The sequence below is a fragment of the Notolepis coatsorum genome, assembly GCF_963971535.1.
Source record: "Notolepis coatsorum genome assembly, chromosome: 10".
NCBI classification, from domain to species: Eukaryota; Metazoa; Chordata; class Actinopteri; order Aulopiformes; family Paralepididae; genus Notolepis; species Notolepis coatsorum.
This window is the reverse complement of record NC_140174.1, coordinates 123363063-123390781: the sequence shown is the minus strand read 5'-3', so window position 1 is coordinate 123390781 and position 27719 is coordinate 123363063. Positions and strand designations below refer to the sequence as shown.

The 27719-nt window shown below is 44.8% G+C and overlaps 1 protein-coding gene across 1 annotated transcript in view; it reads right to left on the bottom strand.

Annotated features, from left to right (window-relative positions):
• rnf180a (ring finger protein 180a) overlaps nt 1-27719 on the bottom strand; it is a gene marked incomplete at both ends in the record, with an annotated part of 73595 nt that overhangs the window by 3153 nt on the left and 42723 nt on the right. The gene's annotated exons all lie outside the window — the stretch shown is intronic.

The window sequence follows — 27719 nt, the reverse complement described above, 5'->3', positions numbered from 1 at the left end:
TAATTTTTTTTAATGTGGCTGCAGGTAATCAAATCAATCAAATCTTTTGTCGAGATATATATAGTTTTCTGTTGTTTTGAATTATGGTTGGAGAGCGACCAGCCACAAGTGTTTTTGTTTGTATATTCCTATGAGAAATCTTTGTTGTTCACCCACAATAGGTCACCCAGGGTGGGAAACTAGCTTTTCAGAGGCCCTTGGTGGTAGTTCACAGGCATAGCACTTTGCTTCCTATCTTGTTATTGATTCATAACAGCATTTCCATTATTTAATTATTTTATACGAAGCACTTCTATTGCTGGCAATGTCACTAATTCACTCAGGCATTCAGTCACACATTCAGTAATGTGCTCTTTGCAAGCCTGACCAACTAGCCTTGAAACTGTGTGTCCTCGCTGGTGTTTGTTCCACACCTGTTGGACCTAGCTTTGGTTCAAGTTCAGGTTGTAAAATTGTTTGAATTTGAATACTTGATTAAACCTGATTAAAGAATCGGCACCTTGCATGGTCGGCACCTTGGTGAATGTGAGGCATGAGTTGTAAAGCGCTTTGGATAAAAGCTGTTATCAACAGTCACATCTCGCCTCGACTGCTGCAATGCACTCCTAGCTGGCTTACCGACTACCGCCACCAAGCCACTTCAACTCATACAGAACACAGCGGCCCGCCTACCTACCAAAGTTATCCTTCCACCCTGTTATCCTTCCACGCTGTTATCCTTCCACGCTGTTATCTTTCCACGCTGTTATCCTTCCACACTGTTATCCTTCCACGCTGTTATCCTTCCACGCTGTTATCCTTCCACGCTGTTATCCTTCCACACTGTTATCCTTCCACCCTGTTATCCTTCCACCCTGTTATCCTTCCACACTGTTATCCTTCCACACTGTTAGGACATTTGCAGGGGCCAGTTTAGAATTGCAGTCTCCCGTAGGTGTTCTTTGAGAGTGGTTTTGAAAGTGGGTAGTGATTCACATTCCTTTACAGCTTTGGGTAGGGCGTTCCACATTGATGTGGCATAATTGTGAAACGTGTTTAGTCCCTTGTTTGAGCCGAATCTGGGTTTAACATGATTTGTGGAGCTCCCTCTGGTGTTGTGATTGTGGTATTCACTGACCTTTGGGAAGTATTTTGACATGTACATGGGTACCTTGGTCGTGTAGTGTATCTTGTAGACCAGGCCCATTGCAAGTTGCTGTACTCTGTCGTCTACTCTAAGCCATCCTAGGTTGTCAAAGTGGGCAGGGGTGAGGTGGGTTCTAGGAGTAAGGTCAAGCAGTAGTCTGACCAGTTTGTTTTGAGATGTTTGTAATTTTGTTTTTAGCGCCTTTGAGGTGCTTTGGTACCATGAGGTGCAAGCATAGTCGTAGTACCCTTGAATGAGTGCTCCTGCCAGAGTCTTCCACCCTGTTATCCTTCCACCCTGTTATCCTTCCGGTTATGGTTTGACACCGACCCCAAACGCAACGACACAAGAGAGTAGGATTCAGAGTTGCCAAATACGAGGGCTTGTTTATTTGGTACTAAGAATAAGAGAAACAGGGAAAGCAAGTCAAACAAGACAGGTACAATGATCAAGGGGCAAAGTTCTGCTGCTCTGCAGCTTCTCCCGTGAGGGTTGTCTTGGGAAGCAGGTGTTGACTTCTGAACCGCTCTGCAGAATCCTCTCGGCGGGTTCTCAGATGTTGTGGCGAGACCGAGAGAGGGAGAGAGGGAACGAGTCAGTGACAGAGCAGTCTTAAACGAGCAGGAGAACAGGGTGTACAATTCTTCGTGTTAACAACACAGTGAGTACAGTTCCAAACACAGCCCAAGTGAATCTCTTCGTGTTAACAACACAGAGAGCACATTTCCAAAAACAGCCCAAGTGAAACTCTTCGTGTTAACAACACAGTGAGCTAAATCCAAACACAGTCCCAGTGAATATCTTCATGTAAACACACAGTGAATATCTTCATGTAAACACACAGTGAATATCTTCATGTAAACACACAGTCCAATTGTGAAATAATATCTTCGGTGTGAGCAAGCACACAGAGGGAGATGGTTGATCCCAAAATATTATTCCATAAAGGAATACGCAAAAATAGATAAAGGCTGGGTGAGTGACTGTTTGACAAAAAGGTGGTAGTCTTCAGTGTAAGTTTACACACGAAAAATGGAATAGGTCAAGAACAGTCAAAAAGATAACTCACCCAGACGAGATGCGTAATTGGAACTGGAACAACAGTGGAGGCGAGCGCGCGCCACGGGAGCAGGTATCCAAGCGAAGGCTTCTAGGAATTCCTGGAGAACAGCACAGAGAAAAAGGCAGCAGCAGCAGCGACGGGGAAAAACATCCAGAGACAAATCAAGGCGACAAAACAAGACGATCCAACCACTTAAGGTGGGGAAAAACGGGGTATAAATAATGAGGGATCGATTGATTGAAAAGCGTGGGGAAGTGAGAGAACCAATCAGCGACGTCTCTGATGACGTCAACGGGGAGAAAGCAGTGACAGCTGGGGAATGTGATTGAAAAGCGTGGGGAAGTGAGAGAACCAATCAGCGACGTCTCTGATGACGTCAACGGGGAGAAACGTGTGAACGAGGGGATAGAACCAATTGACAGAAAATGAATGAAAACAAAGCGAGGGTGGTTAAAGGAACAGAACGAGTGAGAGCGCAAGGACAGAAACCTCACAGTACCCCCCCCTCCACGGGAGCCACCCGGCGACCAGGCCGACCCGGCTCGCCAGGATGGGCCCGATGGAAGTCGGTGATCAAGCCGGGATCCACGATGAGCTGCCGGGAGACCCAGCTACGCTCCTCAGGGCCGTAACCCTCCCAGTCCACCAGGTATTGGAACCCCCGGCCCCGCCGACGAACGCCCATCAACCGGCGGACCTGCCACTGGGGGTGACCATCCACTAGCACAGGAGGCGGCGGATCAGGAGCCGGAGGCATAAGGGGACAGAGGGAGACGGGCTTAACCCGGGAGACATGGAACACGGGGTGGATGTGCATGGATGCAGGAAGCTTCAGGCGCAGGGCCGCCGGACTGAGTACTTTCAGGACCTCGAAAGGCCCGACGAAGCGGGGGTTGAGCTTCTTGGCCGAGGACCGTAGCGGGAGGTCCTTCGCGGAGAGCCACACCCTCTGCCCAGGGCGGTAAGTCGGCGCGGGAACCCGGCGCCGGTCGGCACCACGACAGGCGCGCTCAGATGTCCGGAGCAGCGCGGTCCTGGTGATCTCCCAAACTCGACGGCAGCGGTCGAGGTGGACCTGCACGGAGGGAACTGCCACTTCCGTCTCCTGTGCGGGAAAAAGAGGGGGCTGGTAGCCCAGGGAGGCCTCAAAAGGGGAGAGGCCGGTGGCGGAACTGACCATTGAGTTGATGGAGTACTCAACCCAGGGAAGGAAACGGCTCCAGGATGCCGGCCTCTCGGCTGCCACACACCGAAGAGCAGACTCCACGCTCTGGTTCATCCTCTCCGTCTGCCCGTTTGTCTGGGGATGGTAGCCAGAGGAGAGACTGACCGTTGCCCCCAATCCTTTGCAGAAAGCCCGCCATACCTGGGAGGTGAACTGGGGCCCCCGGTCAGAGACGATGTCCTGGGGAAAGCCGTGAAGGCGGAACACGTGGTGCGTCAGGAGGTCCGCCGTCTCGGCTGCTGAGGGAAGCTTGGAGAGGGCCACGAGGTGGACCCCCTTGCTGAATCGATCCACCACGGTCAGAAGGCAGGTGTTCCCCTGGGAGGAGGGTAGACCAGTGACGAAGTCGAGCGCCACATGTGACCACGGACGGCTTGGAACGGGAAGGGGCTGCAAGAGCCCGGAGGGTGCCTGGTGAGAGGCCTTGCTGCGGGCACAGACCGCGCAGGCCAATACGAACTCCTTGACGTCGTTCCGCATGGTGGGCCACCAGAAACGACGAGCCAGGAAGGAGAACGTGCGATGGACGCCTGGGTGGCAGGCGAACCGGCTGGTATGGCCCCACAGCAGTACCTGGGACCGGACAGAGTCGGGGACGAAGAGACGGCTCCTAGGGACGTTGCTTGGAGCACGTTGGAAGCGAAGGGCACGCCTCACCACACCCTCGATGCCCAAGGTGATGGCTCCAACCACTCGGGCCTCCGGGATGATGGGAGATGGGACCTCAGAGGGTGGAGCCCCCTTAGAGTGCATCCGGGACAGAGAGTCGGCCTTCGTGTTGCGGGAACCGGGGCGGAAGGTCAGCGAGAAGTCGAACCGACTGAGGAAACTGGCCCATCTCGCCTGCCGACCGTTGAGGCGCCTGGAAGCGCGGATGAACGTTAGGTTCTTGTGGTCCGTCCAGATGGTAAAAGGCTCCTCGGCACCCTCTAGCCAATGACGCCACTCCTCCAGCGCAGCCACGACCGCCAGTAGCTCCCGATTGCCGGTGTCGTAGTTCCTCTCGGCGGGTAGGAAGCGACGCGAGTAGAAGGCGCAAGGATGTACCTTCTGGTCGGAAGGAGAACGTTGGGATAGGACAGCGCCCAGACCAGAATCCGAGGCGTCCACCTCCACGATGAACTGTCTCTTGGGGTCAGGGTGGAGCAGGATAGGGGCGGAAGTGAACCTTCTCTTGAGGGAGCGGAACGCAGCGCATGCCGCTGGGGACCAGTCGAACGGCAGAGCGGGGGAGGTCAGCTTGGTAAGAGGCTCCGCCACTTGACTGTAGTTCCGGATGAACCTTCGGTAGAAGTTGGCGAACCCGAGGAAACTCTGTAACTCCTTCCGAGTGGTGGGTTCCGGCCAATCCTCCACAGCCTGGATCTTGCGAGGATCCGCTCGGGTCAAGCCCTTCTCAACGATGAAGCCCAGGTACTCGACGGAGTTGGAGTGGAAACGGCACTTCTCCGCCTTGACGAAGAGCCGATTGTGGAGGAGGCGCTCCAGCACCCGGCGAACATGCAGGATGTGTTCCTCGAGGGTCCTGGAAAAGATAAGAATGTCGTCCAGGTACACCACCACGAACACCTCCAGCATGTCACGGAGGACATCGTTCATGAGTGCCTGGAATACCGCCGGGGCGTTGGTGAGGCCGAACGGCATCACAAGGTACTCATAGTGGCCCCTGGGGGTCTTGAAGGCGGTCTTCCATTCATCGCCCTCACGGATACCGACAAGATGGTAGGCACTTCGGAGATCCAGCTTGGTGAAGAACGAGGCCTGGGTCAGTGGCTCGAAGGTGGAGCTCATGAGAGGTAGGGGGTATTTGTTCTTGATGGTGATCTCGTTGAGCTGACGATAGTCGATGCAGGGCCGCAGGTCCCCATCCTTCTTACCAACAAAGAAGAACCCGGCTGCCACCGGGGAGGAGGAAGGCCGAATGAGTCCTGCTTCCAATGACTCAGAGATGTAGAGATCCATCGCCTTCTTCTCCGGGACAGTCAGACTGTAGAGGCGGCTGCCGGGAAGGGGAGCCCCTTGGCGGAGGTCGATGGCGCAGTCATAGGGGCGGTGAGGTGGAAGGGCCTGAGCCCTGGTCTTGCTGAATACCTCCATGAGGTCGTGGTACTCGGGAGGAATGGACGAGGGGTCCGGGGGCAACTCACCAGCCGGTCTCCGGGGCGGGGGACAGGACGCCGCCTGCAGACAGCGGGCGTGACAGGAGGAGCTCCAGCCCCTGATGGTACCGGAGGACCAGGCGATGTGGGGCTCGTGCAGCGCGAGCCAGGGCCTACCCAGGACCACCAGGACAAGGGGGGATTGGGTAATGAGGAACTGGATTCTCTCGACGTGGTTCCCAGCGATGGTCAGCACGACTGGGCCGGTGCGTTGAGAGATGTCGGCCAGGCGGTGTTGGTCCAACGAAAAGATCTCCAAGGGCCTCACAAGGGCCTCAAGAGGTATGTTGGCTTGGGTGGCAAACTCGAAGTCGAGGAAGTTCTCGTCTGCCCCAGAGTCGATGAGGGCCTCCACCGTGGCACGTTGGTCCCCCCAGGCCCCATCAGATGGTCAGGTGGTGCGCGGCGCTGGGACTGGGAAAAACGGCTCACCAGGATCTCCCGGGGTCTTGGTGAGCCCGATCTTTTGGCCGGATAGGGCAGTCGGCGAGAAAGTGTCCCGTACCGCCGCAGTAGAGGCAGAGATCGGACCTGAGCCTTGCCTGACGCACCACCTGGCTCAGACGAGAGCGTCCCAGTGGCATGGGTTCCTCCTTGCGCACCGGACGGGGAAGCCTGTTACCATCAGTAGTGTTGGGGACGAGGCGTCCAGGAGTCCGGGGTGCCTCAGGAGGTGACAGTCGGGTCCTCTCGTGCCTTCTCTCCAGGAGGCGTCCGTCAATACGGATGACAAGGCTAAACAGCTCCTCGAGGGAGTCGGGCACCTCCCTGGTAGCGAGCTGGTCCCGAACTGCGTCACTGAGCCCCCTTATGAAGGTTAGGCGAAGAGCAGGCTCGTTCCATCCGCTCTCCACCGCCGCCAATCGGAACTCCATGACATAGTCCGTCACCCTGCTGCTCCCTTGTCGGAAGGTCCCCAACCGGGCTCCAGGGTCCAGACCTCGGGCTGGATGGTGGAACACTCTGCGGAGCTCCGCCACGAAGTCTGGGTAGGAGAACAAAAAATCTGCCTCCATTGCCCAGGAGGAAGTGACCCACTGGGCAGCATGGCCTGAAAGTAGGTTGGTCATATAAGCCACTCGGGACCCATGAGCAGAAAAACGGCTTGGTTGATGACGGAAAACCAACTCACATTGCATGATGAATGTGGCACACTCCTCGGGATTACCGTCGAACAGCCGTGGGACGGAGAGATGGGGTTCCCGAGGTGCGAGATCTGCTGGGGCTGCGGGGAATGTTCCTGAAGGGTGTGAGAGATGAAAAGTATTAACGGCGTCGCCCAGCGAGTTAAGCTGGGCGAGAATCTCGGACTGGGTTGGATCGTAATGTTATGGTTTGACACCGACCCCAAACGCAACGACACAAGAGAGTAGGATTCAGAGTTGCCAAATACGAGGGCTTGTTTATTTGGTACTAAGAATAAGAGAAACAGGGAAAGCAAGTCAAACAAGACAGGTACAATGATCAAGGGGCAAAGTTCTGCTGCTCTGCAGCTTCTCCCGTGAGGGTTGTCTTGGGAAGCAGGTGTTGACTTCTGAACCGCTCTGCAGAATCCTCTCGGCGGGTTCTCAGATGTTGTGGCGAGACCGAGAGAGGGAGAGAGGGAACGAGTCAGTGACAGAGCAGTCTTAAACGAGCAGGAGAACAGGGTGTACAATTCTTCGTGTTAACAACACAGTGAGCACAGTTCCAAACACAGCCCAAGTGAATCTCTTCGTGTTAACAACACAGAGAGCACATTTCCAAAAACAGCCCAAGTGAAACTCTTCGTGTTAACAACACAGTGAGCTAAATCCAAACACAGTCCCAGTGAATATCTTCATGTAAACACACAGTGAATATCTTCATGTAAACACACAGTGAATATCTTCATGTAAACACACAGTCCAATTGTGAAATAATATCTTCGGTGTGAGCAAGCACACAGAGGGAGATGGTTGATCCCAAAATATTATTCCATAAAGGAATACGCAAAAATAGATAAAGGCTGGGTGAGTGACTGTTTGACAAAAAGGTGGTAGTCTTCAGTGTAAGTTTACACACGAAAAATGGAATAGGTCAAGAACAGTCAAAAAGATAACTCACCCAGACGAGATGCGTAATTGGAACTGGAACAACAGTGGAGGCGAGCGCGCGCCACGGGAGCAGGTATCCAAGCGAAGGCTTCTAGGAATTCCTGGAGAACAGCACAGAGAAAAAGGCAGCAGCAGCAGCGACGGGGAAAAACATCCAGAGACAAATCAAGGCGACAAAACAAGACGATCCAACCACTTAGGGTGGGGAAAAACGGGGTATAAATAATGAGGGATCGATTGATTGAAAAGCGTGGGGAAGTGAGAGAACCAATCAGCGACGTCTCTGATGACGTCAACGGGGAGAAAGCAGTGACAGCTGGGGAATGTGATTGAAAAGCGTGGGGAAGTGAGAGAACCAATCAGCGACGTCTCTGATGACGTCAACGGGGAGAAACGTGTGAACGAGGGGATAGAACCAATTGACAGAAAATGAATGAAAACAAAGCGAGGGTGGTTAAAGGAACAGAACGAGTGAGAGCGCAAGGACAGAAACCTCACACTTCCACGCTGTTATCCTTCCATGCAGTTATCCTTCCACCCTGTTATCCTTCCACCCTGTTATCCTTCCACGCTGTTATCCTTCCACCCTGTTATCCTTCCACCCTGTTATCCTTCCACGCTGTTATCCTTCCACTCTGTTATCCTTCCACACTGTTATCCTTCCACCCTGTTATCCTTCCACGCTGTTATCCTTCCACACTGTTATCCTTCCACGCTGTTATCCTTCCACCCTGTTATCCTTCCACCCTGTTATCCTTCCACTCTGTTATCCTTCCACCCTGTTATCCTGCCATGCTGTTATCCTTCCAGGCTGTTATCCTTCCACACTGGTAACCTTCCACGCTGTTATCCTTCCACGCTACCCAACCTGTCTGTCAGTCCCTCAGGGTTTCCTTATGCTATCTCTCTTTTTACGTACGATTTTACGATGCATTGAAATTGTTGCTTAAATAATCAGAATCTGATGGAATCGTTGTTGGACTGAATCATTACACCCTTACGTCCCACCTCCCCTCTTAAAATAAATCACCCTGTGCAGGTACTCAAGGCTGGAAGTAGTGAGGAACGAGGATGGGACCTTTGGGTTCAGCTGCCATAAGATCGATGCAATTTGAAACTGGCCCCTGTAAATGTCCAAATGTACAGTTCCTCCCCAACCGCCTACCCAACAGTTTCTTCCCCCTCAAATGTATATACTCTCTTTTTAGACAATTTTTGTACTCTGGTACTGTATGTCATAAATGTCTAAATGTAACAGTACTGTCTACCTGTATGTCATGTATATATGTTATGATGAATTGAAGATGGGGGAACCTGATGTAAACAAGACGAAAGTCTTTCTCTGGTCTGCATCCCCTTAACAATTGTGTGTATTGAGCCGTACTGTATTTTTTTTGTATCCACCTTTTCTCCTCTTTTTCTATTTTTCCACCCATCGACTTCCACCCGCTAACTCTGCCAATTGAGTTAGTATGACGGCTGGCCCAAGCCGGAGGCAACGCAGACAGCCGGAGTCGAACCCGGTGTCTCTTGCGCTGTGCCACCCAGCCGCCCTGAGCCGTACTGTATTGTACCCATTCTGCAATCTGTTAATAAAGTTTTCAATTAATCAATCAATCTTCAACACCAAGGACCTGAAGGAGGACGCTGACGTCAGCAATACTAAAGGAACAGTGCAACATTTTAGGAAATCCACCTCAGAGTCAGACCACAATAATATTGGTATCAGTTTTATCTCTTGTGAGTCCAGTAGCCGCAGAGAGAAGTCCAGGTGCCTGCTAGCCTAGCTTAGCACAAGGACTGGAAGCAGTAGGGAGCAGCTAGCCTAGCTTAGCACGAGGTCTGTGTTGTGTTCTCTAATAATGAATGTTGAAGCTGTACTCCCAAGAGTCTCCACTATGGGGCGTAGTTAATACAATGCCATGTTATGCATACAGGTGAGGAGCAGAAGAAGAGTACACGATGCTGAATGATGATATACCATGCTCGTGCTTGAGTAAATATGCTAAAGGCTAAAGAGTGATCCTGTATCCGGAGTCTTATTACTACACCTCCATTACAAAATACTACGTACGTACATCATAACAGACTGGAAGCAGTAGGGAGCAGCTAGCCTAGCTTAGCATGACAACTGGAAGCAATAGAGAGCAGTTAGCCTAGCTTAGCACGAGGACTTGAAGCAGTAAAGAGCAGCTAGCCTAGCTTAGCACGAGGACTGGAAGCAGTAGGGAGCAGCTAGCCTAGCTTAGCACGATGACTGGAAGCAGTAGGGAGCAGCTAGCCTAGCTTAGCACGATGACTGGAAGCAGTAGGGAGCAGCTAGCCTAGCTTAGCAGGAAGAAGAATTGTCAAAGGCTTCAAATAATATATTCTAGCATCTCGATGGTTCCTCCAAAATGTAAACAGTGAAAGGATCTGTCTCTCCTGGTCGGCTCCAGCCCTCCTCGCCGTCTCTCTGCCACACTGAGGTGGGGCTAGACGGGCGCTACACCAGCCGGGAGGGGAGGAGTGGATGCTGGGTAATCTGATGAGCGTGCCATGCTGGAGGCCGCTCATGCTGAGGTGGCACTTTTCAATTCAGGTTATTATATTCTCTGTATTCCCCAATGTTTTATTCAGTAGCCCAGTGATGCAGGGTTGTCTACGAAATATTGCTTTAATGCTTTTTCCATGCACCTTGGTCTACTCTACAAATCGCCATTGTCCTGTGGAAACCTTGTATCTTCAGTTGCATAAAGAGACTTAATAATAATAATTATAATAACTTGTATAGCGCCTTTCATAAAACCCAAGGTCGCTTTACATAGGGCGATAACAACAATAACAAACATGGTAGACAGACACACAACTTTAAATGTGGGATGTTCTTGGTCAAAGGCCATGTTGAAGAGGTGAGTTTTAAGGAGTTTCTTTTTTTGAAGGAGTCCAGAGTTGGGGAGTTCTGCGGGGAGGGAGTTCCAGAGGGTGGGAGCTGCCACGACTTAAGACTTAAGTCCGCCTTTTAGTGTTGCTAGTTGCTCATTTAAAACGGACTTACAGTAGATAGTCCGATTATTCTCTGAACTGTGGGTAAAATAAGACACACAGAAATACGGCCGCCTCTTTGAAATAATGAACAAATACAAGTACTAACAGTAACAATATTAGCATGGGTACTGGCATTTTAATAAATATTAGTGTATAGAAGGTTTAGTCAAAGAAAAATGGTTGGACTACGTTTGTATGTGGCTTTTGTGAACCGGGTAGTGTGGTTTTATGAAATTTAGACATCCATCGAAAGCCCTGGGTCTCCTCTTTCTTAGGACTACAACAATTTCATGACGGCTTCCTGTCGTCACGTCTAAATCGTCCGTTTTCTGGTGCAATGTGCAGAGATTTCTGTAAAAAAAAAGAATTATCCATGTGGTAAATACTAGTGATGTGCATCTCCATCACTGAGGCCAATGCGATGGGCATCTCGATACGGTGCCAACGATACGATACATTAACGATACATTTGAAGCACCGGGCGATGCGATGTGATACGATTCACCCCCTGTTGAGATACGATTCGATACGATTTGATTCAACATAATGCGATTCGGGGCGATACAATGCGATTCAACACGATGCAAAATAATGATACAATTTTATGGTATGACAGAGGATTTGGTTGTATTCCTTATATGCAGCTTATATTATTCTTAAAAATAAAATAATCTACTGTAAGACAATTTATATAAAAACTCTTGGGTGCCTAAGAAGACTTTTGCATAGTACTGTTTTCTATCCACTTGAGCTAAAAACACACACACAATGTATATACACACTACTGTGACAATAATAATCACACACAAATGGATAATGGCTTATAGCAGACTTAATGATTTTATAATATTTCAGATAATGAAATTAAATGGTTATCATCAACTATCCAATTAGTATTTATATTGTAACGTTTGGCCACTTTAAATCATTGAACAGAGAGAGAGAGAGAGGGGAAGGGAGAGAGAGAGAGAGAGAGAGAGAGAGGGAGAGGGAGAGGGAGAGGGAGAGGGAGAGGGAGGGAGAGAGAGAGGGAGAGAGAGGGAGAGAGAGGGAGAGAGAGGGAGGGAGAGAGAGGGAGAGGGAGAGAGAGGGAGAGAGAGGGAGAGGGAGAGAGAGGGAGAGAGAGGGAGAGAGAGGGAGGGAGAGAGAGGGAGGGAGAGAGAGGGAGGGAGGGAGAGAGAGGGAGGGAGAGGGAGAGAGAGGGAGGGAGAGAGAGGGAGAGAGAGGGAGAGAGGAGAGAGAGAGAGAGAGAGAGAGAGAGAGAGAGAGAGAGAGAGAGAGAGAGAGAGAGAGAGAGAGAGAGAGAGAGAGAGAGAGGGAGAGAGAGAGGGAGAGAGAGAGGGAGAGGAGAGAGAGAGAGAGAGAGAGAGAGAGAGAGAGGAGAGAGAGAGAGGGAGAGAGAGGGAGGGAGAGAGAGGGAGAGAGAGGGAGAGAGAGAGAGAGAGAGAGAGGCTCCGTAGCTGACCACACCAGGATTGCATTTTGTCAACACAGTTGGAACCTGGAGGAAGTGATATAAAGAGAAACGAATTGCCAATAAATGTGAAGTTATCTTTTAACCTGTTGTCAAGCGTCTTCAATATACCCCCCCCCCCCATTTCCTCACTAATGGAACTGGTGTTGCAGAGTCACATTAGTTAGATACTGTAGTTTAGCGTTAGCTGAACGGCTAAGTGGCTAACGTTAGCCAGAGGCTACTAGCGTTAGCCAGATGATCAATTCTATTCATGTCTCCTTGACTTCCACTGTTTGTTGATAACTGTGACGCAGCTCTCGCCTTCTGTAGCGAAGCAAAGATAGTATCTGCTGTGTGCAGTGCACTGCTGACAGAAGTGGATGAGAGGAAATTATATGAATGAATCGGTTTTGACCGATGCAAAGACACTACAGAGAGAGTATTCAAAGGCACATTGTGTCACAAGTTTAGGGGACAGGCAAACTCAGATGTTACAGGCAACATTCAAATGGTTTATATCTTTGTAACATGAAAGTTAGTGTAGAACATTATACTCATAGCATATTTTTTGTTCACACAATGGATGGGTTCACATACATTTATTGTGAAGACAATGTATTTAAAAAAAAAATCCCCATAAACATACATTTGTCCTAATAAACTAACCTACACTATAACATGCAGCACTTTGATGAATACGGTTACACAGCTGACAGGTGTATTATAATTATAATTTGGATAAAAGCGTCAGCTAAATGACTAAATCTAAATGGTGTAATACCAACTATTTGACCGTATGGGACACATTGGTGATTCTTATTTTCTTATTTCGTAAAACTAATACAATGTTGACTGGAAAATGAGTCTTTGACAAGGTTGAGAGAATACATGCCAGAGAAAGACTTTTGTCTTGTTTACATCAGAGTCCCCCATTTTCAATTCATCAGGGCCTACATGACATACAGATAGACATTAATGCTACATCCAGACATTTTAGGACATAGCAGATTACAAATACACCAGTGTTTGTGATAACTTGTAAGGGTGTGTCTGTCCAAGCTGTTTTAACTGTTTCATATGTCTTAAATTAAGACTTATTTCTGGATATAGATCACTTCAAAGCCTGAATGTCCATATACTGTTTAGGCCTACATTTTTAGGTCAACTTCCCCTTTTTAGCACGGTTCAAACCGTACCAACACATCTAACCCTCCATTTATGGCACAGCACCACTGAAAATTAGGACAGAGTTTGGGTAAAAGGCGTTCTATGCTAGCTAGACCTTCTGTGATAGCTATGAAGCAACATCAAACAGAAGTGGAGAGAAGTGAAAACGGATTTAACGAGACCCACAGTGACTTCTACCTTCTCAATGGCTCGGAAAAGAAACACATAGACGTCGGAACAGCGGCTATACACACGCTACTAACAGCGAGCCCGGTACGGAAAAACGTACCCCCGACTGGCAGATTGGACCGTAGGACCATGATCATCCTGGTTCTGCTACTTTCGGGAGACATTCATTTAAACCCAGGCCCGGTTGTGACCAGAACTCAGGCTAGAAGACTTGGTCTGGCAACGCAAGAAGCGATGGAGGTTCCCATCGCGACCAACAGCATCGACAACGCAACCTGTGGCTACATCCACAGCGCGGGCGGCGAATCTCCCCCAATGACGCCGCAGCAGACAAGCACACGTGAGGCAGAGACGAGAGGAGGTGAACCGAGGGTCGAAACCATGACGACCAACTCAACGCGGGATTTAAACATCTCGACGCCCGATAGCCGGCTAGCTAGCAGAGCTAACAACGAAAACATCCAGGAACGAGTCCTTTGTTGTTCCAGCACGGCGCGGGACCCGACCCCCCCCTCCCCCCTTCTTTGTTGTTCCAGCACGGCGCAGGACCCGACCCCCCCCTCCCCCCTTCCCACCCACAACAACAAAGCCCCCCAGCCCCACACAGAGGAACAGATCACAAACGAACAATACTTCGAACCTGCCAACATCAATGAAATAACCAACGCCAATGGACTGAACATTTTTCACATTAACATTAACAGCTTAAAAAACAAATTGGATGAAATCAAACAATTATTCATAAATGGTAAGGCAAACATACTGTGCTTCTCAGAAACTAAGCTTGACGATTCTGTAAAAGATCCAGAGATAGAGATTACTCAATAATCAGGAATGATAGGAACAAACATGGAGGTGGTGTCTGTGTGTACATACACAAGGACACCAAATTCATCAACAGAAATGACCTGAATCATAAATCAATTGAAACTGTATGGGTGGAAATCCTATTCGAAAGGGCGAAATCCCTACTGGTTGGCACAGTCTACAGGCCGCCAGATCATAGTGGCTTTTATGATACACTGGATGGGTGTTTAGCTGGAGTTGAGGATGTAGACAAAATTCTTATTGGAGACTGGAACACGGATATGCAACGAAAAGATGCACCCGTCTTCAAGTCATTCAATAGGTTTTGTGATCTGCACGGCCTCAGCCAGCTAATCAACCAACCCACATGTGTATGTGAATCAACTCAGACTACCATTGACCTCATTCTGACCTCCGACAAGTCCAAGATCTCCAATAAAGGGGTTATAGCATGCGGGTTAAGTGATCATTATATGATATTCTGTGATATTCTGTACCCGCAAAAAACTAAAACAAAAGGCTGGCTGCCACAAAACAGTCACATCTAGAGACCTCAAAACCTACTCTAGCGAGGCCTTCAACCTTGAACTGGAGAGTCTGGACTGGTCAGATGAACTCAATGGTACACTGGTTGAAGAAACATGGCTTGGTTTCAAAACCAAATTCTCAACAATAATAAACGACATGGCCCCCCTAAGAACCACCAGGGTAAAAAATCGCGCTGAGCCGTGGATGCACTCCGAAATACTGGCCGCTATGAAAACCAGAGACAAAAAATGCTCTGAGTTTCGTAAAAGTCAGTCAAAGCTTACTAAAAGCACGAGCAGTGAACTCCAAGCCCACGTGACTGAACTCAAACTAGAAAGAAACAGACTAAGAAACGACGTAAACTCCATGATCAAAACTGCAAAAAAGAATTTCATCAATGACAAAACTGAGGAAAACAAAAACAAACCACGTGAACTTTGGAAATTACTCAATAATCAACTAGGATGCAGTAAAAAACTTAAAACCAGATTCTCAAACATAAACATAAAAACGGACAACACGCTCATCACAGACAAGCTGGATGTAGCCAATTACTTAAACATTTTCTTCACAAACATAGCCACAACACTGGTAAACAAACTACCCTCCCACTCAGGGCTTTATGGGGTAGAACACATAGTAGCTTACTACAAAAACCTAGGGGTCCGCAAGGACGACTTCAAGCTGGAAATGGTAACAACAGATAAGGTACTCAATAAACTGAGCGCCCTCCAACCTAACAAGGCCACTGGCCATGACAACATCCCCTCCAAATTCCTCAGAGACTCAGCAGCCGCCATCACCCCAATCATCACACACATAATAAACCTCTCCATAAAACAGGGACACGTCCCCAAGGACTTCAAAATTGCGAGGGTGACCCCTCTGCACAAAAAGGGCAGCAAATTAGACCCAGGCAACTACCGCCCTGTTTCTATTCTCACCTCCATCTCGAAAGTAATGGAAAAAATAGTCTACGAACAGGTCGAAGAGTACCTAGCGGAAAAAAATCTAATCTACGAATTCCAATCTGGCTTCAGAACATCCCACTCCACTGACACATGCCTTCTCTATTTGAATGACCACATCAAACAAGAGGTGGACGCAGGCAAATACTGCGGCATGGTCATGCTGGACCTACAAAAGGCCTTTGACACGGTCAATCACTCCATTCTGATTGACAAGCTAAAAGCAATTGGTTTTGATAGTCTATCAGTGAGCTGGATGCAATCCTACCTTGAGGGGAGGGAACAGATGGTGGAGGTAAACGGTACCCTATCCCCCCCCTCACAGTGAGCTGTGGTGTTCCACAAGGAAGCATACTAGGACCGCTACTGTTCCTAATTTATGCAAATGACATGTCGTCAGCTTGTGACTGCAACTTGTTCCTGTTTGCGGATGACTCAGCCCTGCTGGTCTCTGACAAGAACAAGTTACAGGTTGAAAAAACCCTCAGCTCGGAACTAGGCAGAATCTGCATATGGCTCGCTGATAACAAACTATCATTACACATGGGCAAAACAGAGTCCATTCTCTTCGGTTCAAATAACAAACTCAGCAAGACCGACGGCTTCTCAGTTACAGTGGGTGACAATATTGTCACAAGGAAAGATGAAATTACCTACCTGGGTTCCATCCTAGAGGCTAATCTCTCCTGTGACAAAATGGCATCCAATGTAATAAAAAAAGTCAACCAACGAACTCGATTCTTGTACCGGATCTCCTCTCTGGTAAACAAGAATACCCTGAAGACTCTGGCAGGAGCACTCATTCAGGGGTACTACGACTATGCTTGCACCTCATGGTACCAAAGCACCTCAAAGGCGCTAAAAACAAAATTACAAACATCTCAAAACAAACTGGTCAGACTACTGCTTGACCTTACTCCTAGAACCCACCTCACCCCTGCCCACTTTGACAACCTAGGATGGCTTAGAGTAGACGACAGAGTACAGCAACTTGCAATGGGCCTGGTCTACAAGATACACTACACGACCAAGGTACCCATGTACATGGCAAAATACTTCCCAAAGGTCAGTGAATACCACGATCACAACACCAGAGGGAGCTCCACAAATCATGTTAAACCCAGATTCGGCTCAAATAAGGGATTAAACACGTTTCGCAATTATGCCACATCAATGTGGAACGCCCTACCCAAAGCTGTAAAGGAATGTGGATCACTACCCACTTTCAAAACCTCTCTCAAGGGACACCTACGGGAGACTGCAATTCAACACTGGCCCCTGTAAATATCCTAACCCAACCCCCTCCAATGTACAGTCATTTACCTAGTATGGTTTTGTCAAGAGTCCAATGTACAATTTTGTTTGTTTGTACAGTGTCTCCCCCCCCCCCTCAATGTACAGTTTTGCCAATGTACAGTCATTTACCTAGTATGGTTTTGTCAATAGTCCAATGTACAATTTTGTTTGTTTGTACAGTGTCTCCCCCCCCCCTCAATGTACACTTTTGCTTGTTTATACAGTGTGCCCCCCCCCCCCCCAACCACCTCCAATGTAGATTACCCAGTATGGTTGTCAATATCCCAGTGTACCCAACCCCCCCCACCCAACCTCCTCCAATGTACAGTTGCTACGTCAAATGTATATACTCCCTTTTCCTGACTCCTTCTGTATCACAAACAGTACTGTATTTGCAAATCTGGTATGTCATAAATGTATAGATGTAGCAGTACTGACTATCTGTATGTCATGTATGTCATATATGTCCTGATGAATTGAAAATGGGGGACCCTGATGTAAACAAGACGAAAGTCTTTCTCTGGTCTGCATCCCCTTAACAATTGTGTGTATTGAGCTGTACTGTATTGTACCCATTCTGCAATCTGTTAATAAAGTTTTCAATCAATCAATCAATCAATGTCTGTAATGGACTTTCAAAAACGTTGAAACTGTAGACCATTCACCACCCTATCTGATTTTAAAGTTCCAAATTAAGGGGATTTAAAGAATGAGAAGGGCTAATATCCCTGCATCAATGCATAACGTGGTGTTATATTTTATATTTATGACCTGACCATCTCTCCCATACCAACCTCCTGCAGATCAATACCTTCAATCCTCTTTTTTTTCACCCTGAAAAACCCATTCAATATAGTTTGCGGTACCTCAAATGTAATGTTCAGAAAATATGTATTTTAAGGTCTTTGTTGTTGCAGTCAATTGGGACCAGGTCTAGCTAAAAGAGGGGTCGATGATCTCAAATGACTACATGGTAAACAACTTTCGTGAAGGAATTGGAACTATATTGTGGTACACACGAGTAATTCAGCCATAATATTTGCATATGATAACACATAATCCTATTGAATTCTGAATTTTTTGTTTATTGGCTGAGGGTCAATGATACACATAAATTATAAACATCTAAAACCATGAAACTGACCGATTTTTACTAGATTTAATCAATAGTCAGAAGGATAATGCTATTTTAGTCAAGGGTTGACATATATCACCCCCATGACACATCCCTACTTTTTGTAAGACAAGCAGTTTGATGTTTGTTGTATAGTGTTATTGCTCGTTACGTGATAACACATAATCCTATTGAATTCTGAATTTTTTGTTTAATGTCAATGATACACTTAAAATAGACATCTAAAATCATGAAACAGGTCGATTTTTACTAGATTGAATCAATAGTCAGAAGGATAATGCTATTTTAGTCAAGGGTTGACATATATCACCCCCATGACACATCCCTACTTTTGTAAGACAAGCAGTTTGATGTTGTAATTACAGTGATTAGACTCATTTTCCTGTCTTCATTTATCAATCTGCTTATTGTGTATTATTAGGTGTTTGTTTATGTTTTATCAGTCATTTGTACCAGATCTAGCTCGGGAAAAAAAGGGTCCATGATCTCAAATGACTACCTGGTAAAAAAGTATACCAATTGTCATGCAAGAATGTAACTCTAATGTGCTACATAAGTAAAACAGACTATTTGCAAACAGCATTGTTCTAAACAGTGTATTACTAAATCTTTTTTGTATCTACTATAGACAGTGTGTATTTATATTTTTGCTAAATGTAAAAACATGATATCACATAATCCTAGTGAATTCTGATTGTTTGACTGTCAATGATACACTTAAAAACAGACATATCAACCTAGTTTTTTTTACCTGTTTACACACTGATGAGGTAAAAAAAAAAAAAAGTGTTTCAATACAGATGTATTTTTTAGAAGTTTAGTACGCTCAAGCCCCAAATGTATTTTCTTTAACCTGTTCTAAGGTATACAAATAGCACATTTATGAAGGACTTTGCAGAACAGCATCTAGTTTTTTTTAGCCCCCCCTGAGTTTTATGCTCTCAATATTTCTATATGGATTAAATCCTACACACGATAGGAGATATTCAAACAGCTCAAAGATGATAATTCTAAGGCAAACAAAAATGTAACTTACTCACCTAACATGTATGAAAGTAACATAAAACCGTTATTAGAGTTGTTGATACAATATTATAATTCATAATAATTTTGCAGAAAAAAAGCTAAATGCACTGTATTACCGGCAGAGGTTGTTTGCTCCTTGTCCCGATGATTGAAGGAAATTCATTTTTAAGAACTATTTAACATGAAACATCTTAAAACAAAGATGTATTTTATACATTATAACCATGAAAATAATGCAATGTTAGGTTTTACCGTGATTATAGTGTTCACAGATAGGAATGTATCCAGGACGGGGTCATTTATCAGTAACCCTGGACAGACTTGTGAAGTCAGAGATAGGAATGTATTATTCACATTCAATTATCCAAATGTACTCTGTTTGAGTCAAATTTACTCTGTGAAATGTATTGTGTAGCAAAAAACAATTCATATTGTTTCAGTGATGGCCTGGCTGATAGGTCTATTGTCGACATGTCTTATTTCTACATGAAAGATTTGCTTCATTCACACAATAAATATGCTGTTTGTGTAAAAATTATGTATAATATCTGGACTGATTCACTGTATAGTGAATCCAGGGGTATAGTGGATCGATTATATTTTGTATGAAACACCTTAAAACAATGAGGCATTTAATTTATAATATCAAAACATGTCTTATGTTCTATAAGATGTTCTTATGTATCTACAAGTCTTATGTAGAATGATGTAAAAAGAGTTCTACTAATATATTTCACTTAAAAAACGTGTACAGAAAGATAAATATCCGACCCCGGAGCCCCGTCTGAGTGTAAACAGGCTTTGTACAGTATACCACATGCAGTCCCATGTGGTCTAGCGGTAAGTATGCCCTGGTTTCAACAGGGAGGCGCGGTTTCGACTCCTGCTATGGGAAGTACACCTTTTTCTATACATAACGGTGATGGTATGCTTTATTGTAACTGCGTGTGTTTGGTTGTTTTAGTGCAACACTACTGTCACCAACATCTAAGAAGGATCTGGGGTGCATTTTCGTCCTATCGATAGATTTCTACATACCTCTGCAAGGATATGTATGACAGTGTTGACATTTCGAAGTTTTAAAGGGAACACATTCACAGACCTGAATATAGTTGCAGAACTGGATAATATTTGTATTATTACTAGGAGGAACTTAGAATCATTCAAAACAATTATTACATCTTGAGGTAGAAAGAAACGCAGTTGGATATATTATAAAAAATGTATTAAAGAATATTGCAGATCATGCTGTAACCTTTTTTATCAATAATATAAGCGTGGATAACATCGATAATATGGTCAATATCTAAAGTTTCTAAACACTTATGATTTTTCAGTTTAAAAGCCGTAACATCCACTATTACAGTGTATAAACATAACAGGTGTGCTCTGTTAAAATGACCATTCATATGATCTAAAATAGTAACTAAGCCGTTCTTGGGTGCCTCAAAGGGACATATTAGATCCCAGCCTGATCGATGATTTCCGGCGGCTGCATCCCGAGGCCCCTAGGTGAACGTCAGGTGCCGTTCGTCGGGGGGGGATACTGTAACGTTCGGGATACTATCCTCCTTAGGATAGTATCCCACTGTCTACCTGGGTCACTCCTGTTGTTATGGGTTCACCTTGTATGTCACCACTGATTGCTGTCATCACTAATTGTCTGTCACACCTGGGTGCTGTCATTGGTTGACAGACTGCTGTCACTTATTGACAGCGTGGAATGTTCAGTATGTTCCTATTTAACGTTTGCTCTATCCTTTGTCCTTTGCTAGAGCTTCAACTAAACCTACGGACAAACCTACAGCTGGAAAATCACAGACATATTGTCTTTCTCCCTGTAATTATATTATACGCTTTTCCCTGATAATAAACAGTACTGCTGTTTTGGAAGAGTAAACATTCTCCGTCTCGTTCTTCTTCTCGACAACTTGGAAGTCACTTACCCGTTCGTAACAAAATATAAAATATAACACCACGTTATGCATTGATGCAGGGATATTAGCCCTTCTCATTCTTTAAATCCCCTTAATTTGGAACTTTAAAATCAGATAGGGTGGTGAATGGTCTACAGTTTCAACGTTTTTGAAAGTCCATTACAGACATAGCTATCACAGAAGGTCTAGCTAGCATAGAACGCCTTTTACCCAAACTCTGTCCTAATTTTCAGTGGTGCTGTGCCATAAATGGAAGGTTAGATGTGTTGGTACGGTTTGAACCGTGCTAAAAAGGGGAAGTTGACCTAAAAATGTAGGCCCAAACAGTATATGGACATTCAGGCTTTGAAGTGATCTATATCCAGAATTAAGTCTTAATTTAAGACATATGAAACAGTTAAAACAGCTTGGACAGACACACCCTTACAAGTTATCACAAACACTGGTGTATTTGTAATCTGCTATGTCCTAAAATGTCTGGATGTAGCATTAATGTCTATCTGTATGTCATGTAGGCCCTGATGAATTGAAAATGGGGGACTCTGATGTAAACAAGACAAAAGTCTTTCTCTGGCATGTATTCTCTCAACCTTGTCAAAGACTAATTTTCCAGTCAAAATTATATTAGTTTTACGAAATAAGAAAATAAGAATCACCAATGTGTCCCATACGGTCAAATAGTTGGTATTACACCATTTAGATTTAGTCATTTAGCTGACGCTTTTATCCAAATTATAATTATAATACACCTCTGTCAGCTGTGTAACCGTATTCATCAAAGTGCTGCATGTTATAGTGTAGGTTAGTTTATTAGGACAAATGTATGTTTATGGGGACATTTTTTTAAATACATTGTCTTCACAATAAATGTATGTGAACCCATCCATTGTGTGAACAAAAAATATGCTATGAGTATAATGTTCTACACTAACTTTCATGTTACAAAGATATAAACCATTTGAATGTTGCCTTTAACATCTGAGTTTGCCTGTCCCCTAAACTTCACACCATCATGGGGGTGTTTTAACACCTAAGAGGAGCCTATTCACACCCCTCACACACACACATCCACACAGACATTTCAGCACAGCTCTTTAAGCTAACACATATAACTTTTATAATTAATCATATCTTTAAGTGTAATAATTAATGTGAATAATACAAAACACTGTAATGCAACCTTTTTTAAAAGAATCTATTTTAAATAAAAACACTTCACAGGACCGTATTAACAATACATTCAAACCCTAGACCCCTGCAGGCTAATGAAATGGTTCACTTTGACACCCAAAGATCATTAAGGGGATACATTTGTAATTGTCTTTAGCTTAAACACAAATGTCTAAAGATGATGTCTTTATCCAAGAAACTAAAATATAGACACACATACATACATACATATATACATACATACATACATACATACACACATACATACATACATACATACATACATACATACATACATACATACATACATACATACATACATACATACATACATACATACATACATACATACATACATACATACATACATACATACATACATACATACATACATACATACATACATACATACATACATACATACATACATACATACATACATACATACATACATACTTATTGTGGTTAGTTAGAACCCCTATTTACAAGTGATCACTCTTTTTTCAAACAACATCAGCCTATTATTCACTTACATTTGTATTTTCTTTTATTTAGACTTTTGCTTAAACACACTCTTCCATATGAAACTAAAAAATATAGACACATTACATTTGTAATTTTCTGAACACAAATGTCTAAAGATTGTGGCATTGTATTTTCTTAAAAAATATTCCCCTAACATGCATTGGGCATTCTCTAAGAAACTAAAATATAGGCACATTTGTAATTTGGCTTTATCCAAGAATAGACACAAACATGCACATACACGCATAGCCACACCTTGGGGGACTGTGAGTTTTTTTTCTGCAGAAAGGGGGAAGTCGGAGGGTCATAAATCTATTAGACTTGACAGAAGCTGAATACACTAGTTTTAGGCTTCCCTATTCGCTATCGTCATTCTCTCTACTTCTATGACAGCTAAGGGGGCTGTCACTTCAGAGAAGCTGCAGTTTGACAGAGAGTTATTCAGTCTACTGAGTGGAGACACACACAGCATGGGGAGAATTCTTTCTACACACCCACACATTTTCTTTCTACTCAAACAAATCTACACACACTCACAAACAGCATACTGACAGAACGGCTATTGAACATTTCTGAAGAATAATACATTGTATTTTACATTTGGCATTTGGAATACACAAAATGTATTTTATTCTTAATTCTGTAACTTAAACCACACACATACACACACACATTTATTCTGAAGATATACACATATTCTAAAGATACACACATTTAAAATGTTTATTCTGAAAACCTTGGAATACACAAATACATATTGTGCAGATATTGTATTTTTCTTAAGACCATGGAATACACACATTCTGAAAATTGAAAATAAAAAAATTAATATTTTATTTCTGACAATAAAAAACTTATTTTGAAAAACTTTTATTTTGAAAAAAAATTAAAATTAAAAAAACTTTTATTTTGAAAAAAAATCTAAAAACGGAAGTCCCCGCCCTTACAACCCCTCCCCTTCCGAAACCGGATGTCCCGCCTCCTAAACCGGATGTCCCGCCTCCTTGAACCTCTCGACCAATCAGAGAAGCCCTAAGGGGTCATAAATCATCTAAAAAAGGGGGCGTGGTTACAATCCATCAAACTTGGCTATATGCCCTTATAAGGTATGACATACCCATAAGTCCCGCCCCCTTAAACCTATCGACCAATCAGATGGCTCCAAAGTTAAAAAGGGGGCGTCGCTACAACAAGATGCATCGCGAGTTCAGCCTGAATTGTGGCCGATGCGGACTTATTCCACCGGTGCACTCGCATCGTGAACGTTTATGCCGGTGCACCGATGCGAATCGATGAATCGTCACATCACTAGTAAATACACAGGTCACAACATGTTTACAGGAAGGTTTTGGAGTTGTATTTGGAGTGTATTTCATGACTGTTGGGAACTAGGCTACACTGGCACACCTACTTCCAGTGAATGACGCTAAGCTAGGCTAACAGTGCGGCTGTTCCCTAAGCCTAATGCATGCACAGAGAAGAAACGATTATGTACCTGCTTGTCTAACTCCAGGGTAGATGGCAAATAAGCAAATTTCCCAAAAAGTTGGCGTGTTCCTTTAAGGGTGAAACTTGTTAATTACTTTGGTCCTTATTTCTTATTCAAAAACTCTTTGTCACAGAAAAATAGTTATGGGAAAATAATATTTTTTATAATATATTTTAGTTTGTTGATTCGGACAACATTGCTCTTTTTGTGTACATACATGCATTTCTAACTATTTCAACTTCTGCTTCACACTGACGCCGAGGCAAGAAGGACACCATTAGTTTAAGGATTTGAAAGCCTTTAATAGCGGAGATCGGCTCGCACCTGAAATGAAGCCAGTTCAGCTTCTTGAAGACTAGATCTGTTTCATTTTGTCAATGAAATTCAACTCAGAAACATTTAAAGCCCCGTATTTAGGACGTTTGTGGTTTTCAAAGGTTGACAGTCTTTATTTAATATAAAACACGTGGCTTCGCACACTTACTTCATATATCAATCTAGAAAAGTAACACGCCCTCCAGGGGTGGCTTCAACGAAAAAAAAAAAAAACGTTCAGTTTTCTATAGAAAAATAAGATATACCTCTGTAAGTGTACAATAATCTATGAAAACATTTAGGATAATTTCAAGTAATGTCAATATGAAGACTTTGAATCTCAATCATTAAAGCGTTGGAACAGATTACTTTAGGATGGTAGAGCAAAACTACTCAAGAAAGAAACACATACTGTAATATGATAAATTAAAGAAAAATAATACAAAAAAAAATAAATAAAATTTTACAGAAATTAGTTCACAGCATGAACTCAACAATCCACACCGAGGGCTGGGTGGCGTAGCGGAGAATGCGCTCGTCACCAATGCAAGAGACTCCGGTATCGAATCCCAGTCTCAGCATTGCCTTCGACTTGGGCCGGCCGTCGTACTGGCTCATTGACGTTGGATTGGACGTTGTGGACAGCGACTCCTACAGGTCGGTTGGGAGACGCCTGCACAGCAGAGACAGGAAGTATCGGGGGCAATGTGAGCCTCCCACGCGTTACTCCTCGCCACTGAGAGTCCGCGCTGTCTGGTGAAAAGATGCGACAGGCTGCCTCCTCGTGTACCGGAGGGGACACATGATGCAAGGCTTCTATCCCCACTACAACCGACCTGTGGGGGGCATAGTCTAGCAACTTTCAAGACAGGGGAATTGGCAATACGAAATTGGGATGGGAGAAAAATAGAAAATGAGGAGAAAAAGTGGATAAAAAAAAATATCCACACGAAGAGTCACTGATGAGAAACAGATGTAAAAGTAACTAGAAGAACGCATTCAGGAGAGTGCAGAGTCCAGGGTCCAACCATCTCCCCACTTTGCTGTTATTTTCACATGTAACACATTACTGGGTAGATGACAGAAACAAGAGTTGCTGATATTGCCCGTCTCAACAGACGCAGGATCCATAACGGTGTCGCTACAGTAAAGGTCACAGGGGTCACCAGGTCAACAGGTCCTACTCTTAGGGTCATGTATGTGTACAGCGAATGTTATGGCAATCCGGCCATTACTTTTCGAGATATCTTGTTCTGAGTTTTGGCCCGATGGTGGCGCTAGAGGAAAGGTCATGGGGTCACCAACATCAATAGGTGTCTTCCTCCTGGGGTCATGAATGTGCACAGCAGACTTGTTGAGACCGGGAAAGACACACACACACACACACACACGCACGCACGCACGCACGCACGCACGCACGCACGCACGCACGCACGCACGCACGCATGCACACACTCACACACACATGTCTGGGAAAGACACACATACGCACACACACACACACACACACACACACACACACACACAAACACGTCCGGGAAAGACACACACACACACGCACAGGCACACGCACGCGCACACACACACACACACACACACGCGCACACACACACACACACACACACACACACACACACACACACACACACACACACACACACACACACGCACACACACACACACACACACACACACACAGAAGGGACCGATTACATAATTTCCCCCCAAGTCTTGGCCTGGACCCTGAGGTCACTCGAATACAGATTGCACACAAGATATTCCTTTGATCTTTTACGATATATAGTCCAGTCTACGTAGATGTGAAGAACTCTATCCCAAAGCAAAAAGAGAATAACCCTTTCACTGCCACACTACAGAAGATTAACCCTTTACTATCACACTACAGACGGGTTAACCTGCTGTCGTGTGGCAGTGAAAGGGTTAACCTTATGTGTTGTTGCAGTGAAAGGGTTAACCATTTGGTAGTGTGGTAGTGAAAGGGATAAAGCAAAAAGAGCAAAAAGAGAATAAGGACAACTGATCTGGAGTCAGTCTGGAGCTGGTGTATAGGGAGGTGTAGTCTGACGTCACTTTGGTACGGCCCGCGAGGTCCACCCGTTTAGGGATTTATCATTGGGGAAATGGATTATCGGCTATTGTAACAATTCTGCCTCATGAACATTGGAAAACAAAATGAGTTCCCTTATATCACTAACATTATTGTTTAAGCATTTATAAAAAAAAATTACAATTAATTGCGAATATTTTCATGTTGAACTATAGATTGTGGATGAATACGCACAGAAAGGTACACCATGCAAATGTTCATGTTTTATTTGTTTTAAACGAGATGATTTAGAAATGGGCAATGGGGGAAATACGTTGCAATTTTGCGAGGTGGACCGGCCGGAAACAGCAATGACGTCACCACTACACCTCCCTGTAGAGAATGACTGTGGTTCCTACGACAGTTCTCAGAACTGGCAGCTACTGTAGCCTACGTCGTCTGAGTCCATAAAGCCAGTCATTGTCAATGGAGCGGCTCCGACTTGCGTCTCTCTGCGACTAATGAAGAATTACTGTCTTGGTTCTATGGTTTGTGTTTTTTTGTGTGCAAAGAATTGTTTACAAATATCGATTGAACTGTCCAAGATACAGGAAATCGTGAATTATGTTTGAGGATGGGTTATTGTTTCGATAAAAGCCACAACCATGCATATACTGTTCATTAGTGGAACAAATGACCAGAAACGTTCATATTTTGGACTACATTTCCACATGGCAATATAGGCATGTTAGAAAACACTTTTGAATGGATTTGAGTTGAATACATAAGGTAATCCTGAGACCTTTGGTAATTCCTTCTGTCAGACTGGGACATTATGTGCTACAATACATTACATGTGCATTACAGAAAACAATGGTTCCCCAGGGACCCTTGCACTGTTTCCCCATTTCAATGATTTATTGATGACAGACAACAAGCCTGTTATCCTTCCACGCTACCCAACCCCTCTCTCTCTCTTTCTCTCTCTC